This window comes from Silene latifolia, chromosome 9 (assembly GCF_048544455.1).
Source record: "Silene latifolia isolate original U9 population chromosome 9, ASM4854445v1, whole genome shotgun sequence".
Classification (NCBI taxonomy): domain Eukaryota; kingdom Viridiplantae; phylum Streptophyta; class Magnoliopsida; order Caryophyllales; family Caryophyllaceae; genus Silene; species Silene latifolia.
Genome location: NC_133534.1, coordinates 72,241,538 through 72,258,099, shown reverse-complemented (window position 1 = coordinate 72,258,099; position 16,562 = coordinate 72,241,538). Strand labels below are relative to the sequence as shown.

Sequence of the window (16,562 nt, the reverse complement as noted above, 5' to 3'; positions counted from 1 at the left end):
ACGTAATAGTATAATTAATATAACTAGTTTATATTTAGTTCAATAGTAGAATCTACTCCTAAAGGATTGTACCAAGATAATCACTCTTAATACAAGTACTAATTTTGTTTCTAGAAATTAGTAGTTGTGTTCTTAAAATTTAATCTAATTATTATCTATTACTACTTCTAGTAACTTGAATATATTAGATTACGGAACAAATTATGCATAAAACAATTTTTATGTGAGAGAGGATGATAAATTATGAGAGATAAGCAAAAGTTTTCTACACTAGAAGAATGAGAACCAAAAGTTCTCCTATAGAGAAGAGTGAGCCGGTTTTGTCTCTTATTGGGAGCCAAAATTGTTCTTCTCAATTTGCTTTTTGTCGTCACAAGAAAGGCTAGGTGTACGTCTAATTTAAGCATGCTTTATTTGTCATCATTATGTCCTTAAGCATGCATTAAACTAATGACAAAAATCATCACCCAGTAACCCTTGTCCAACCGGTTTTGAACATAAAATGGACCTCCATTTTATCTTTATAATTTGTCATTTGTAATATGTTGTGACATGTGACATGTAACATGTCATTAGTAATATAAATGCATATTTAACTAATTAAATATCATTATATATTAAATAAATTACATTCAACAAATTAACAAGTAATTCACAATTACATGTATATAAAAATGGGTCACATTAAGTCTAGTTAATATAATCTACAACATCTTGTAATTATAATTTAACTAATTACACTTATCTCAAATGTTTCACAAACATAAACCAATTTTACTAATATAACAAATTAATTACTCAATTGAATCTTATTTAATCAAATTATAATAAGATAGAAAACTCTCTCTTATAAATAAAATTTGTTCAATTTAAGGAATTAATTAACTTGTATCAACATACAATTAATTAATTAATCAATTAAGAGTGTTACCCTAGATGTATGACCTTAAGGGATCAACTGATCACCACCGTCATACGACAGTAATGTCAAACTCTAGTCAGCCATTTATTACCGATTAATGTTGATCAGTTGACAATAAAATATTATATTCCCTCAGCATTCTTAATATAAGATTTAAACATGTGATCGCATTATTGTCGAGGACACATACTCCAACAATCTCCCACTTGTCCGCGACAAGTGTGCGTCACCAATTCTCTTGTCCTATTACTATCTCCCACTCAATGCAAGGTGTCTTGAACGTCGTACTTGCATTTGATCATATCATGAGTGGCTTCCTCGATCTGGAGAATAACTTTCTGACCGGAATTATCTACCATAGATACCTCCTGAGCGTGGCCACGCATTTCTAGTTCATTACTCCTCGAGTGGCCTTGAGATATAAGATAACCCTGACGGGGATGGACAATTCCTATTGCACTCTTCCCTTCGAATAGTCACAGCTCATCATGACCCAAAACATACCCATTAGACCCCAATTACGAAGGTCGCAGAACATAAATAAAAGTCATTCTGAAACTGTGCCATCTTAGGCGAACAGTCATTAGTCAAAGAATCGACTCATAAGAATACTATAGTAGCTCTCGCCATGACCAGGCTATAAAAATTTCCAGAACTCTATAAGCGGTCATAAGCCCGACAGAGTGTCCCATACAATCTGCCTATGTGATCGACTAGTCATCTATTATGACTCTATGGCACTTGAACTTGCCATCAATCGCATCACACTCCAGTTACTTCGAGATGTCACCTCTTATAAGCAACTAGGGGCCAATACAATATTAATCTAGTTCACTTTAATAGGGTTCAACGTTGTCCTTAAAACCTATTTGGATATAACAAAGTAATAAAAGAGTTTTAATAAAACTCAAACGATGAATGCATTATCACATATGTAAAATTGATACCATATAAATTACTACATAATCTATAATCCATACTCAATATTAAATACAACTATACATCTCAACTCAATTGAAATGGCATGACTTATCATGCTTAGCCTATGAAAAGGCCTTGGTTAGCAAGTTTTAGCAACACTTTGCACTTTCCCTAACCTTGTACCATTTCCCTTTGTACAATCTTCATCATAACAACCTTTTGAGTACGTGTCCAGATCCAATCTAGAGATAGCTTCCTTAGCCTTGGAATCACTCCCATTTTCCTCGCAGTGTGCAGGGATAGGACCTTCGGTTGATGGAACGAACTACTATGGTTACTCCAATTCATAAAACCGAATCCTAATAACATCCCTTCCTACTTGCAATTTTCAAAATTGCAAGTGTACTCAATTTTCGTTGTAAATCTCTCATTGTTCTACTGCCTAGAGCGTATCTAGCAGATATTCTCCTTAAATAATATAGTTAAGATGGTTCTCTAACCATCCTAGTGTGATTAGAATATGGTTATCGTGTAACTGCTTACACATAAATCCATATCAATTCTAATCACTTGGCTTCATTTCTTTAGTGCTCCAAGGGAACTAACCAATGAACTATATGGCTATATTGAGACTTCTCTCAAAAATTCGATTTGTAACTTTTCGTCATACTCCAAGTATACGAAATTTAAGAATGGTGATACATCTAAGCGTAATGAATTAATCCTGCAGCGGAAGCAAGTGGGTTCAATTTCTACATGTTCAATACCTTTGAACATGACTAGACTCTTATCAAATATAAGAATATTCATTTAACTCTACTATCCTCTCAGAACTATCTTTATAGGGCTGGATACCTTAGAGATGCATTATTCTTCTCCTAAGTCTTCCATCATTCACAATGATCAATATGTCCCTTTCATATAAGACTAATGTAACGCCCGTAAATTTCGGACCGTTAAATATATTTCGAAAATAATTAATTAATCAAGTAAAATTTGACAATAATGTATTTAAAGTATAAATAATTCAAAGAAATATAATTTTATTATATTTTGAAGAAAAGTATTTATTTTGATAATTTCGAAATGTTTAAAAATAGTTTAAACCGTGTAAAATCTTTTATTTCGAAATAAGGGCGTATCGGGGGGAAATGACAATTCGTTTGAACGTTGGGTAAACGAATTTGGAAATGGGTCGTATGAATACTCAATTTTATTGTAATCTCGTGTTTAAAAACTTTGGTCTTGACGGAATTTGCGTTTGACTTACGGATTTAATTATTATTGAAACGAGTCAAAACCGACTCGTAAAAATCCCGACTAAAAATCCCGCACTTTCCTTTTCTCCTTTCCTTTCTCCTTTCACGCGGCATCCCCTCCCCCTATTCTTTCTTTTTCTGATTTTGGTTCCTATCATCATCATCATCAACATCTCAAAAAGACCAAAAACACCATTAACATAATTTCAGGCTCAAAATCGACGTAATTTCTTCGTTACTAGTCCGTTTTTCGCATAATTTACCTTTCCGGAATCCCCTCGACGCGATCTACAACTTGGTACAATTTAATTTCAGTTTTATTGAAGTTGTTTTAAGACCAATTTTCGGTATTTTCGGTTTTATATGCTTATTATTGTGTTTTAATTGTTTATTTAGGTGAAGGATTGGAAGACGAGTTCGGGGACTCGTATATTGTAGAGGATAGCGGCTAGTGTCGTTAGGGTTTGGGTTTTCAAGGTGTTAATTGCTCTTTTTCTAGCTTAAGGTAACATATTTCGAGTTACTCGATGAAAAATCGTCACATGTGTTTTTGATTTTTGTATGTTTGGTGATTTTTACTTGAGTAGTAGTTTTCACATGATAAGTTTGTTGTATGCATGTTTAATTTGTGCCTTTTGTTAGTTTAAATTATTAAAGTTGAATTGGGGACGATTAATTAATTTTCAGACGGTCTTTTACTAAACAAAAATGGAAAAATAAGGTGGTGTAGGGGACGGGCAGCGAGGCCGTGGCGGGCCCGTATGGTGCCCACGGCTAGCCCACGGCTGCCCGGGTTGGTCCGTGCTTGTTTTGCGGTTTTTCGTACAATATTGGTCATTTCGGGTTAATTAAGGTTAGAATAGTATAAGTAACAATTGGGTAGTATTTTGATAGTAACAAAAATTATGTTACTGGTAAAATTGTGCTTATATTAATAGTTATCACATGTTAGGGTAGTTTACAAAAGGAAATTGTAATTAATAGGCTCAAAATGAATTTTATAGCTATAATTGTAATGTTTTGTTGATTGTGCCGAAAACTGAGCCTTAGTCCCTTTGGATCGATGCGATGTCGATTAATTGAGTGATTGGTCACCGCAATTTGACCGGTACTGTCGCAGGTGGGGTTGCGGGTAAAAATTCGGTTGAATGATTTAGATAATCGGCCTTTTTCTTGTTTTAGGCCATTTATCAAGCTTTTGTTCACATGTATAGCTTATTGAATTTAATAGTGACTTGTATTGTAGAAATGGCCCTAGTTTCCCTGAAGCCTTTAATATGGTTACTATTGTTAGAATTAGAAATTAGTATTGAATACTTATTGAGGATTCTGTTGGGATTGTATCTTTGTAAATAGACATTATAAGCCTTTCACATGATAGAGTGCTAGAATTTATATTGATAAGTAGGACTTTTTGCCCTCTTAAGGTTAAGTGGGTGTCTTACTTGACTTGTGTGGTGAGTCATGTGTGGTGTGGGCTAAAATATTCAAGTGGGACTAGTGGGACTAGGTCCTAGGTGAGTATTTCGGCCTCCATCATAGATAGGTCTTTATAGTCTTTGACGAGTATATGTTCACTGCTTGATAGCCTTTGTGTTCCTGACTAGTGGATGTTTATCCAAGTTGGGGCATGACCTCAGGTACTTATTTTGATAGTATGGGGTCAGCTTAAGTACTAGCCAACCCTTCGGTGGTGTCCTTAGGGTACTCACTTCACTTTGTTTTAAAAAAAAGTTGTGGGTCTTGGGTGCGGTGGTGTGTATCCGCATGTCTAGGTCTCTGTGATTTTAGGCTAGGGTTGTGTTGTCTCTTGGCCATGTTTTCTTAATAGTAATCACGAGCCAAGATACCGGTTCGATTACCTTCCCTACCTCGTGGTATAGACTCGAGTTACAAAGTGACTATTGACCGTGCTAAGAACTTATGCCTGTCTTTGACATATTGCCCTTTCTTGTATGGTGATTTTATTAACTGTAATAGGTGATATGTAAGCCGGTTACAGTTGATAAAGTTTGGATTACTATTTGTTATCTGATTCACATGGTAGTTTAGTTTGGTCAGTTTAGGGGTCATTTGTTAGAATACATGATAAGTAAATGGTTTATCAACTTGTTTACATGTTACATTACATGTTACATTAATTTTGACGATTCGTGGCTGGGAGGACTCGAAGTTACTCCCCACTGAATTGTGGCTTTCGTGTTTGTATAAAATGCGATTGTGGGTTGTTGATGCTTTGTTGGGGGTCACAGACGAGCTAGTGAGCAAGGAACCTTGGACCTAGTTTTGGCTATTCTATTAGTAAACCCTTTACACTTTTGATTTGTACATAATTTGAAGGGACATATGTCTCCCTTTTCTATTTTGGGTTTGTATCACTATATTTCCGCGTCTTAAGTTATGTATGTAAATTAGTTTATCAGTTGTTGCAGGGTTTTTGACACTCTTCTTGAGTTGGAATTGGTTGTGAATGGTTTAGGAAGAAATTTTTTTGAAATTGCAGGTTTTTGGACTAGTTGAACCATTTACAAACATATCCTACCAGTTTTTCTGTAGAATTTACATATATAATTAAGGCTAGATTTAAGGGTGTCACAGTTAGTATCAGAGCCTATTGCTCCCGACGCACGTTTGTGCACCCCACTTAAAAATCACTCGACCTCTAAATAATAAACTTGAGAGATGGGTAGGATGGGTAGAATTAGGATTTTATGTGGTAGTCTGTTTGTGATTGCTAATTGTTAGGTACTAATTGATTTTCTCTTTTGTAAGTTGGCTCTCCAATAAATGTAGATAATGCAATCTTACCCTAGTCTTCCAATCTCGTTGTTTATTTGTCTTTCAAATTCCTCTTCTCTCGCCTTGGTAACTGCTCTTCAATTCTTTCTTCCGTTTCATCCTTGGTTCGTTTTCTTTTTATAATAAGAGTCCTTGTGGACACCTTTCTTTTATTCCGCAGGATAATTCCCTTGTTCAAGAGAACCCGGTTTTGAGAGAATGTATCATTGGAGGGTGAGAACGAGTTGAGAAATTGATTGTTTAAGGTTTGAGTTGTATAGGAGAATATAACTTGGGATCCTTTGGTTAGTCTTGTTAGTTGTGCTTGATATGAGAGTCTAGTGAGTTGAGAAACACCTTGGGATTTATGTCTTTTGAGAGCTTGTTCGTTATAGGTAATTGAGCGTGGGTACTACCATAGCACATAAGATGGAATGAACCAGAGCTACTTTATTTGAGAGTCTCGATGTTTCCTGTGGAGAATTAAAGGAATGATAGTTAGCACTAATCCTTGTAGGCCTTGAAAGGAATACAATAGGACATTGATGTTGCTTAATGGATTGGTATTGTACTTTGGAATTAGTTAGTTTGTTAAACCTTTTAAGTTGACCAAATCTAGTATAAAGTAGCCCTTGTTGACCTTTCGAAATTTGAAAACACGTGGTTGACCTTATTAATCATATCTGGATTTGGGAATTTTGGTGGAATGTTATTCGATGTAGTTCGTGAGTTCAAAGAGGTGATTTTAATTTATGGTATCGGAGACTAGAAGTATTAAGTGGTGAGATGATGGAGTAGACAAGCTATGGTACTTGGGGATGACATAGTAAGTGAAGTTCAATGACGAGAATTGTAAAGGAGATACTTTGGGACTTGGATATTAACAAATGAATTTGTGTGGTGAATTGATTTTGGCTCTTAGAACCAATTGAGTTGAGGAATACCTACCATTGTGGAGTCCTTGTTAGTCTTATTATTTGGTAGACTGTTGGGGCTTGGTTGAGCACCTTAGTGATGTAACCTTATCACATCGATCATAAGCTTTGATGAGTGTTTGGTAAGCGGTAACCCTTTCATTGTGCCACTTCTATTCTCCTTTCCTTCTCTTTAACGTTCGTTGAACCTTGTTTTTATGCCAAATTTTACGTATCTTCTTCTTGCCCGAGATATATTCTTAACTTGAATACCTCTTATTTATGTCAACCGTTATCTTTACGGACCGACTCCTTAGTTTCCTATTTTATCGGATTCATGCACCCTTCGGAAATGTCTTACCGTTTCTCTATCACTCCTTATCTCCTTAGTATAGTTGGTACCTTGTTGACCATGTTTACGGAGTTAGTGAGATGTGACTTGAGGATATAGGATTGACTAAGTAGTCAAGTTTATGTTTGGCTTCCATAATCACTTTGGAGATGAAGGTTTGATAATGTATATGTTACCATGTGAGAAATGTTAAATGTGGGATTATTAGTTGGTTTTAGTGAGTGATATTGATTACTACTTGAGGTATGGCATGAGAGTGAGAGTAAGCTACATTATTGGAAGGTTTTAGCACTTGTTTTGGTAACTAGAAAGGGTAATGGTATGGATGACACCAATTGTTAGGCTAAGGAACATAATTTCAATTTATGGTTTTAGGAACTCTGAGGTGATAAAGTGTTGTTACAATTATGACCTTGTACCTTGAGAATTTGATGGTAAGTAAGTTTAGGATATCAAATTTGAAAGAATACACCTTGGGGATGTTGATGACCAGAATGGATTGGTGATGTGATGTGGTATTAGTTGGCTCTTGAGAGTTCTTGAGTGAGAGAGACTTAGTATTGAGAAGAATTTTTTTTAATCCTATAGTTTTATAGACCTTGAGGTCGCATTGAGTGCTTGAGATGATGAGACAATGTTGGAGCTGGGTGTAGTTCTGCTTTTGAGAATCCTTAATAAGTAAAAGGATAGAGAAACTTGAGATCCTATTGATTTTTCATAATTTGAGGTTGGTATGTTACTACCTTGTTTTGAAATGAGAACTTTGTGGAATATTTGAGGAACCTTCTCTTGGAGTTTAGAGCATGGTATTGGGACTCTTGATTGAAGGTTTACTTTTTGAGGAACCCATAGTTGACACTAGTGGGATACAAATACAGCTTTGTTGGAAGTTTTGACCTTAGGCTTGTGAAAGTTGTTTCGGGATGTTTGAGAATTTGGAGCGATGAGATCACACTTATAGTGAAATATCTTGTTCCAGGGAATATGTTAGGAAGAAGTAACATAAGCGATTGAGGAGACTTTTGGGAGTGATGTTGTTATTTGAGTTATGAGTGTCTGGCGTTTCCTTGGTGTCTAATCTCCCTTCTTCTTTGATCATGAGCGTTACCGCTCATATCTCTCTTCCTTACATCATCATACTCCTCTCGTAAGTTTGATGTTGGTAACCTATGAAACTCTATCTTTGACATCCTTGTAATTATGACTTCAATTCTTACCCCATAAAATTCATCATAGCTCTTTTTGATTAGTTAAGGTTGAATCATCTTAATATACTTTGATTTATATGCTATCTAAGTTATTTTCCGTGTTGTACAACTTCTAAATTTTCAAGCCACCAGTTTTGATTCATTCATAAAAGTTTATGTTACTTCTACAAACCTAACCTATTTTTTTTTAGATTTGAAAATGAAATTTTGATTTATTTCCATAAGGTATTTTTTTTTTCTTACTATTTTTCCGAGTTACTAAGCCTTGTATAATCATATTTAGTAAAGATAGTATTCTTACTATAGAATTTTAAACTAAAAGTTTGAAAATGCTTTTATGATTTTCAATGGTTTTAACATTAGTGAATGTTAAATCTCGTTGTTGGTGACGTCCCAATAATGGGTTTTCTCATTTATTGGTGTAGAAATATTTTTATATCTTGATATGAATATGGATGTTCTTGTCTGATCAACAAGAGTATCACCGTTTCATTGAAAAGATACCTATATTTTCTTATAACTATAATTTCTCCTTCTAAGTTTCGAGGGCGAAACTTTTTAAAAAGGAGGGGTGATTGTAACGCCCGTAAATTTCGGACCGTTAATATATTTCGAAAATAATTAATTAATCAAGTAAAATTTGACAATAATGTATTTAAAGTAAAAATAATTCAAAGAAATATAATTTTATTATATTTTGAAGAAAAGTATTTATTTTGATAATTTTGAAATGTTTAAAAATAGTTTAAACCGTGTAAAATCTTTTATTTCGAAATAAGGGCGTATCGGGGGGTAATGACAATTCGTTTGAACGTTGGGTAAACGAATTTGGAAATGGGTCGTATGAATACTCAATTTTATTGTAATCTCGTGTTTAAAAACTTTGGTCATGACGGAATTTGCGTTTGACTTACGGATTTAATTATTATTGAAACGAGTCAAAACCGACTCGTAAAAATCCCGACTAAAAATCCCGCACTTTCCTTTTCTCCTTTCCTTTCTCCTTTTACGCGGCATCCCCTCTCCCTATTCTTTCTTTTTCTGATTTTGGTTCCTATCATCATCATCAACATCTCAAAAAGACCAAAAACACCATTAACATAATTTCAAGCTCAAAATCGACGTAATTTCTTCGTTACTAGTCCGTTTTTCGCATAATTTACCTTTCCAGAATCCCCTCGACGCGATCTACAACTTGGTACAATTTAATTTCAGTTTTATTGAAGTTGTTTTAAGACCAATTTTCGGTATTTTCGGTTTTATATGCTTATTATTGTGTTTTAATTGTTTATTTAGGTGAAGGATTGGAAGACGAGTTCGGGGACTCGTATATTGTAGAGGATAGCGGCTAGTGTCGTTAGGGTTTGGGTTTTCAAGGTGTTAATTGCTCTTTTTCTAGCTTAAGGTAACATATTTCGAGTTACTCGACGAAAGATCGTCACATGTGTTTTTGATTTTTGTATGTTTGGTGATTTTTACTTGAGTAGTAGTTTTCACATGATAAGTTTGTTGTATGCATGTTTAATTTGTGCCTTTTGTTAGTTTAAATTATTAAAGTTGAATTGGGGACGATTAATTAATTTTCAGACGGTCTTTTACTAAACAAAAATGGAAAAATAAGGTGGTGTAGGGGACGGGCAAAGGGCCGTGGCGTGCCCACGGCTAGCCACGGCTGCCGGGTTGGTCCGTGCTTGTTTTGCGTTTTTTCGTACAATATTGGTCATTTCGGGTTAATTAAGGTTAGAATAGTATAAGTAACAATTGGGTAGTATTTTGATAGTAACAAAAATTATGTTATTGGTAAAATTGTGCTTATATTAATAGTTATCACATGTTAGGGTAGTTTACAAAAGGAAATTGTAATTAATAGGCTCAAAATGAATTTTATAGCTATAATTGTAATGTTTTGTTGATTGTGCCGAAAACTGAGCCTTAGTCCCTTTGACTGATGCGATGTCAGTTAATTGAGTGATTGGCCAGCCGCAATTTGACCCGCACTGTCGCAGGTGGGGTTGCGGGTAAAAATTCGGTTGAATGATTTAGATAATCGGCCTTTTTCTTGTTTTAGGCCATTTATCAAGCTTTTGTTCACATGTATAGCTTATTGAATTTAATAGTGACTTGTATTGTAGAAATGGCCCTAGTTTCCCCTGAAGCCTTTAATATGGTTACTATGGTTAGAATTATAAATTAGTATTGAATACTTATTGAGGATTCTGTTGGGATTGTATGCTGTAAATAGACATTATAAGCCTTTCACATGATAGAGTGCTAGAATTTATATTGATAAGTAGGACTTTTTGCCCTCTTAAGGTTAAGTGGGTGTCTTACTTGACTTGTGTGGTGAGTCATGTGTGGTGTGGGCTAAAATATTCAAGCTGGGACTAGCTGGGACTAGGTCCTAGGTGAGTATTTCGGCCTCCATCATAGATAGGTCTTTATAGTCTTTGACGAGTATATGTTCACTGCTTGATAGCCTTTGTGTTCCTGACTAGTGGATGTTTATCCAAGTTGGGGCATGACCTCAGGTACTTATTTTGATAGTATGGGGTCAGCTTAAGTACTAGCCAACCCTTCGGTGGTGTCCTTAGGGTACTCACTTCACTTTGTTTTAAAAAAAAGTTGTGGGTCTTGGGTGCGGTGGTGTGTATCCGCATGTCTAGGTCTGCGCAGATTTTAGGCTAGGGTTGTGTTGTCTCTTGGCCATATTTTCTTAATAGTAACCGCTGAGCCAAGATACCGGTTCGATTACCTTCCCTACCTCGTGGTATAGACTCGAGTTACAAAGTGACTATTGACCGTGCTAAGAACTTATGCCTGTCTTTGATATATTGCCCTTTCTTGTATGGTGATTTTATGAATCGTAATAGGTGAGATGTAAGCGGTTCTGATTAATAAAGTTTGGATTACTATTTGTTATCTGATTCACATTGTAGTTTAGTTTGGTCAGTTTAGGGGTCATTTGTTAGAATACATGATAAGTAAATGGTTTATCAACTTGTTTACATGTTACATTACATGTTACATTAATTTTGACGATTCGTGGCTGGGAGGACTCGAAGTTACTCCCCACTGAATTGTGGCTTTCGTGTTTGTATAAAATGCGATTGACAGGTTGTTGATGCTTTGTTGGGGGTCACAGACGAGCTAGTGAGCAAGGAACCTTGGACCTAGTTTTGGCTATTCTATTAGTAAACCCTTTACACTTTTGATTTGTACATAATTTGAAGGGACATATGTCTCCCTTTTCTATTTTGGGTTTGTATCACTATATTTCCGCGTCTTAAGTTATGTATGTAAATTAGTTTATCAGTTGTTGCAGGGTTTTTGACACTCTTCTTGAGTTGGAATTGGTTGTGAATGGTTTAGGAAGAAATTTTTTTGAAATTGCAGGTTTTTGGACTAGTTGAACCATTTACAAACATATCCTACCAGTTTTTCGGTAGAATTTACATATATAATTAAGGCTAGATTTAAGGGTGTCACAACTAATAACACCACATTACTCCCACTAAAATCCATGTATAAACAGAACTACTCGGCAATTCGAGAAATGTTTATCACATGATTTAAACTCTTTGATATCTACTTAAGACTTCCTCTGAAGTTCGCATCCTACTTTAGGATATTTGCGATTTACAAAACTCATGAAAGATGATTTTAAAATCCAACAATATCAAATCATATCCGAATACAATGAAGCATTGTTGTTGCATGCAAAACCCTTGCCACCAACCAACCAAGCTAAATAAACATTTTCATGTTTATACTTCCTTCGGACTTTTGCGGAGTTGAAACTAGATAAAGCATCATAATAAGTTACAGGTTTGTTATTTTCTAAAATAACATAACTCTCGTCCACTTAGATTTCGAAGAAATATTTACTGATTTTGACCAGGAAGGAACATCTTCCTACGTCTTATTCTCAGTTTGTGGCTCTTGAACATTTTCTCCCACTCTGTCTATAAGAAATAATCCTCTTTTCTCTAATAGACAGCATCACGAGCCACAAACCCTTTGTTCTTATGATCATGTAGGAAGAGAGATCACACGTTCATTATCGAAACAAGCTACAAATTAGGTACCATGCCTAACCATATCACATATGAAATGTAGATGATTGCTTTAATTATGTTTTGTTTTAGTGGAATAAGTAAATACTAGACAAATTGTGATAGAAACTACTTCCAACTTTATAGTAAAGATTCAATCATCGCATAGGATTCTTTTTCACCTTTTAATATTATGAAGGTGAACTTGTGATACCATATCACACTCCTTTTGGTGCATATAAATGTCTTCACATTATTGTTCCCAATATTAACAAATTACTAATACTTTGGTCATAATTTCTAGGTTATGATACTTTTAAACATTCATTGAACTTATTCATATAATTTCTCTTCTTACCTCATTAAGTGGATACCAAGTATCTACCTAGTTCGTTGGTAAAAGACATGAAGAAGTAATAACCCTTTTTGATTGAAATTGTATTCGACCATACACTTCAAAGTGTAAATAGGGCGAATATCTTGCGATATTCGTAATTCTTTTCTAGAAAGAAGTCATGAATTAATCTTGCTTTGAATACAAGATTCACACATACCAAGATATTCTCAATCAAGTGGTTTGGGACACTAGTCAAAACTAGTCTCTATGAGCAATTTCAATCGAGAATCGAGAAATAATGGGGTTCACCAATTTGAGTCTTATATAATATGTATGACATTTTTAGTTTGAATATAATTACCTTGATTTGTATGGTCTCACCATAAACTTAATCGTGGTATGTAAGGGTATAACACTTGTTTTAATTGCATAATGGTAAAACCGTTTACCTTTTGTGCAAAACTACAAATTATATTCTTATTTAGACATATTATACATCATAACAATTATTGAGGTATATATCTAAATACAAATCTAAAATGTGTACACTACAACATTCATATGTTCATTGATGAAATGGCAACTACCCTAGTTCTATTCATGCAAATTTTTGAACTTATTCTTGCTAGTCATCACATGATAATGCCAAATATGATGATGAAATCCACTAATTTGTATCAAATACTCATGATGTGGTATTTGGCAAGAAGGCTATGACAATGTCATACATATTTACGAAGGACTATGTTGGTGTCACACAACCAACTTCCTTAATCTTTACTTATTTAAGAATTTGTCTCTATTTTTAGTGTCTAACACTTTCTCTTTCAAGCCTAGTTCTATCTTTAACAATTAAGATAGATACTTTACTTCTTATTGCTCCTACTCACTTCAAGAATTTCTACTTGATGAAGACTTATCTTCATATAAATTCCTAGTTAATTCTTCATAAGAATTACTTTTAAAGTGATAATTGGTTAATCTAATCAATTTTATATCGGCATGTGCTTAACAACTTAAGTATTTGATGACAAGTGATTGGTTTGAGCAATAAGACTTTCGAACCATGTATGTATAGAAGATATTATCAAAACATCTTTTGACTCAGTACTACTTGTATTCATATTTCTTTACATGAAATCATACATAGGTATGTTAGAAATTTATGATGCTAATCTTGTATTTGCATAGGACGACTCCTATCTAGTTCTATGGAATAGAACGATTCCTATAGAGTTAGTCCACAACCTATGATACGGTTCAATTTTAGAAAGAGATTATTTGTTGTTTAGGAATAGTGGTTTAATGGAGACTCGTGTTACAATCGAATTGATATCATATATGAGTAGGAGCGATAATAAAGAACAACATAAAACAACAAAACAGTGGGAAAATCAAACATTCATCGTTATATTATAAAACATTTAAGAATGTTTTAGCATTTATATAGTGACCCCTACCCAACTATTATAAATGATCCCGAGATCCAAATTCATAACAACTCGGGCACGGTAAGCCGATTCATCCCTAATCAATATAACTCGGTGGATTAACTCTTTAATCGATTCTACTTCTAGAACTCTCGGTCGATAAAATTACTTTAATATTTATCTTTAGCCCGGAACACATTCGACTACGATCACGAATACTTCGGTTGAGCTCAATCCAAATTTCGATGTAGTAACAATTTACCACCCACTTACCCAACGTAACAAGTTTAGCACCTTTTGATGAGCCGAGCCTACTTCCTTATGAAATTGGGGCTCATGGTTCTACTATATGGTAAGGCTAATTCTAAATTATTATTTAGTGAGAGGTCTTGTCAATTTATTATCTATTACGTTTTAAGTGAACTAGAGCGGTGAACTAAGATAATTATAATTGACACAGTCGATAACTCGATATAATGATATGCATGTGTAGTTATGGCGATTTGGCTATGCATGCAAACATATATAAAACAAATGCAAAGCAAAAAGATAAAAAAATCCTAGTATGGCCTTCCTAAAATAGTAAATCAAATAAACTATTTACAAATTCGGAAACCAACACCTTCTGTCCCTTGAACTTCATATGGCACGCACTTCAAGGCAACACCGTCTTTGATGGACCGCCCTCTTGAATGGCACCGTCTTCAAGGAACTCCGAAATAAATAAATTACATAGCTTTTCTACTTGATACAATATAAAGAGAAAAACAAAACTAAATAAAATAAAAGTGATACGAGATCACATTAATTACAACCGAATCGATATCCCCATTCATTTCGGGAGATACCAATTAAAAAACTAAGGCCATACTAAGTACAAATTACATAATTCAAAATTATATAAAATAAAATATGACAATCGTACTAAAAATGCAGCATTAATATACATACATGCCATGTTATGTGCCAAATCGCCCTATTTAAGCTAATATCGTATATATGGTCCGGTTTTATGGATTATTGTGACAATTAACCTATTAAAATCACAAAATATTACATAAATCACATCTATGTCCAAGTTAATTACCCCAACCATCTTAGGACTCAAAAATTTAGTCTTCACTAAACATTTGACAATAATTCAACTTGATATTATACAATTGCTCTTTAATCACTATTATTCATAATAATAATAAGGAAATAATTCCCAAAAAGTCATAAAAATTCGAAAAATTCAGAATCATAATTTTTATATGCTGAAAAATTCCCAACATCCCAAAATTTTAATAAAATCTGCCCTTTAGTTTATTTTAATTTATTTCACAAATAAATTGTATAAAAAATAATTTTAACCCTTTAATTCCAAATTAAACATAAAATTATGCAATAAATAATAATTAAAATTTTGAATATTTTTAACAAGTTTCTAGAACCTGAAAATGACAAATTTTAAGCCCAAAAGTCGAATTTTTATTTTAATGACTATTAAAGTTGCTATTTATCAATTTATATCCCATAAAAAATAATAACCATTAAAATCATACGAAAATTAACATGCAACTTTAGATCTGAAGTTAATATCATATATACAACATTGAGAAAACTTTTCATGCCATAAAATTTATTTTAGCTATTTTTGCCAAAATAGTCACTATTTATTCAATTTTTACATCTAAAAATCATAAATCATGCAAAATTAAATCATTCGATCTAAAAATTTACATACAGTGTGTAAATATTTCATGTGACAACATACTAAATTTTTATAGGCATGAACAAAGTCTAACCATTTTTAACATAAATACCTCTATTTAATCGACTTTTAACATGTAAAAATCATAGATCATGCTATATAAAACCATTTTATATGAAATTTTACATATAATTTGTAAAATATGCATGTGAGGTCGTGTGAAAAATTTCAAGGTCATAATCATAGTCTAACTAATTTTAGCATTTTAATTGTCATTTTACTCAATAAAAATACAGATTATCATTTTAAAGAGCAATAAATTACCATAAATCATCAAAATGACCTAAAATCAATTTAGGACCAGAACGTTTAATATGCAAAATTTTTGTGGCATTTATCTTCATAAATCACAAATTTTAAGTTTTATACGTTAACATATTAACTCGGAAAAACAAAACCGATTATGCATGCGACAACACTTGCTCTGATACCAATTGTAGGATCCATATACCTCTTATTAGATACTTCTAATAATATTATATTTTAGTTTAGTCATAAAACTAATTAGATCTTATGCATGAATAACATTAAAATACAAAGTAAGAAGAAAATTGATCAACTTACAACAAGGGCCGAATGGTTTATACTAATCGGTCACCTACCAATTAGTCTTCTTAAGAAAAACCAAGTGCTCCA

General features: G+C 33.6%; 1 long non-coding RNA gene across 1 annotated transcript; it reads left to right on the top strand.

The window, feature by feature from the left end:
• Positions 1-9,418: 9,418 nt before the first annotated feature.
• On the top strand, positions 9,419-11,710 carry LOC141598162 (uncharacterized). Its single transcript, XR_012523284.1, has 3 exons — positions 9,419-9,552; positions 9,651-9,759; positions 11,469-11,710. It is a non-coding gene; the product is annotated as an uncharacterized LOC141598162 (long non-coding RNA).
• The last annotated feature ends 4,852 nt before the right edge of the window (positions 11,711-16,562 follow it).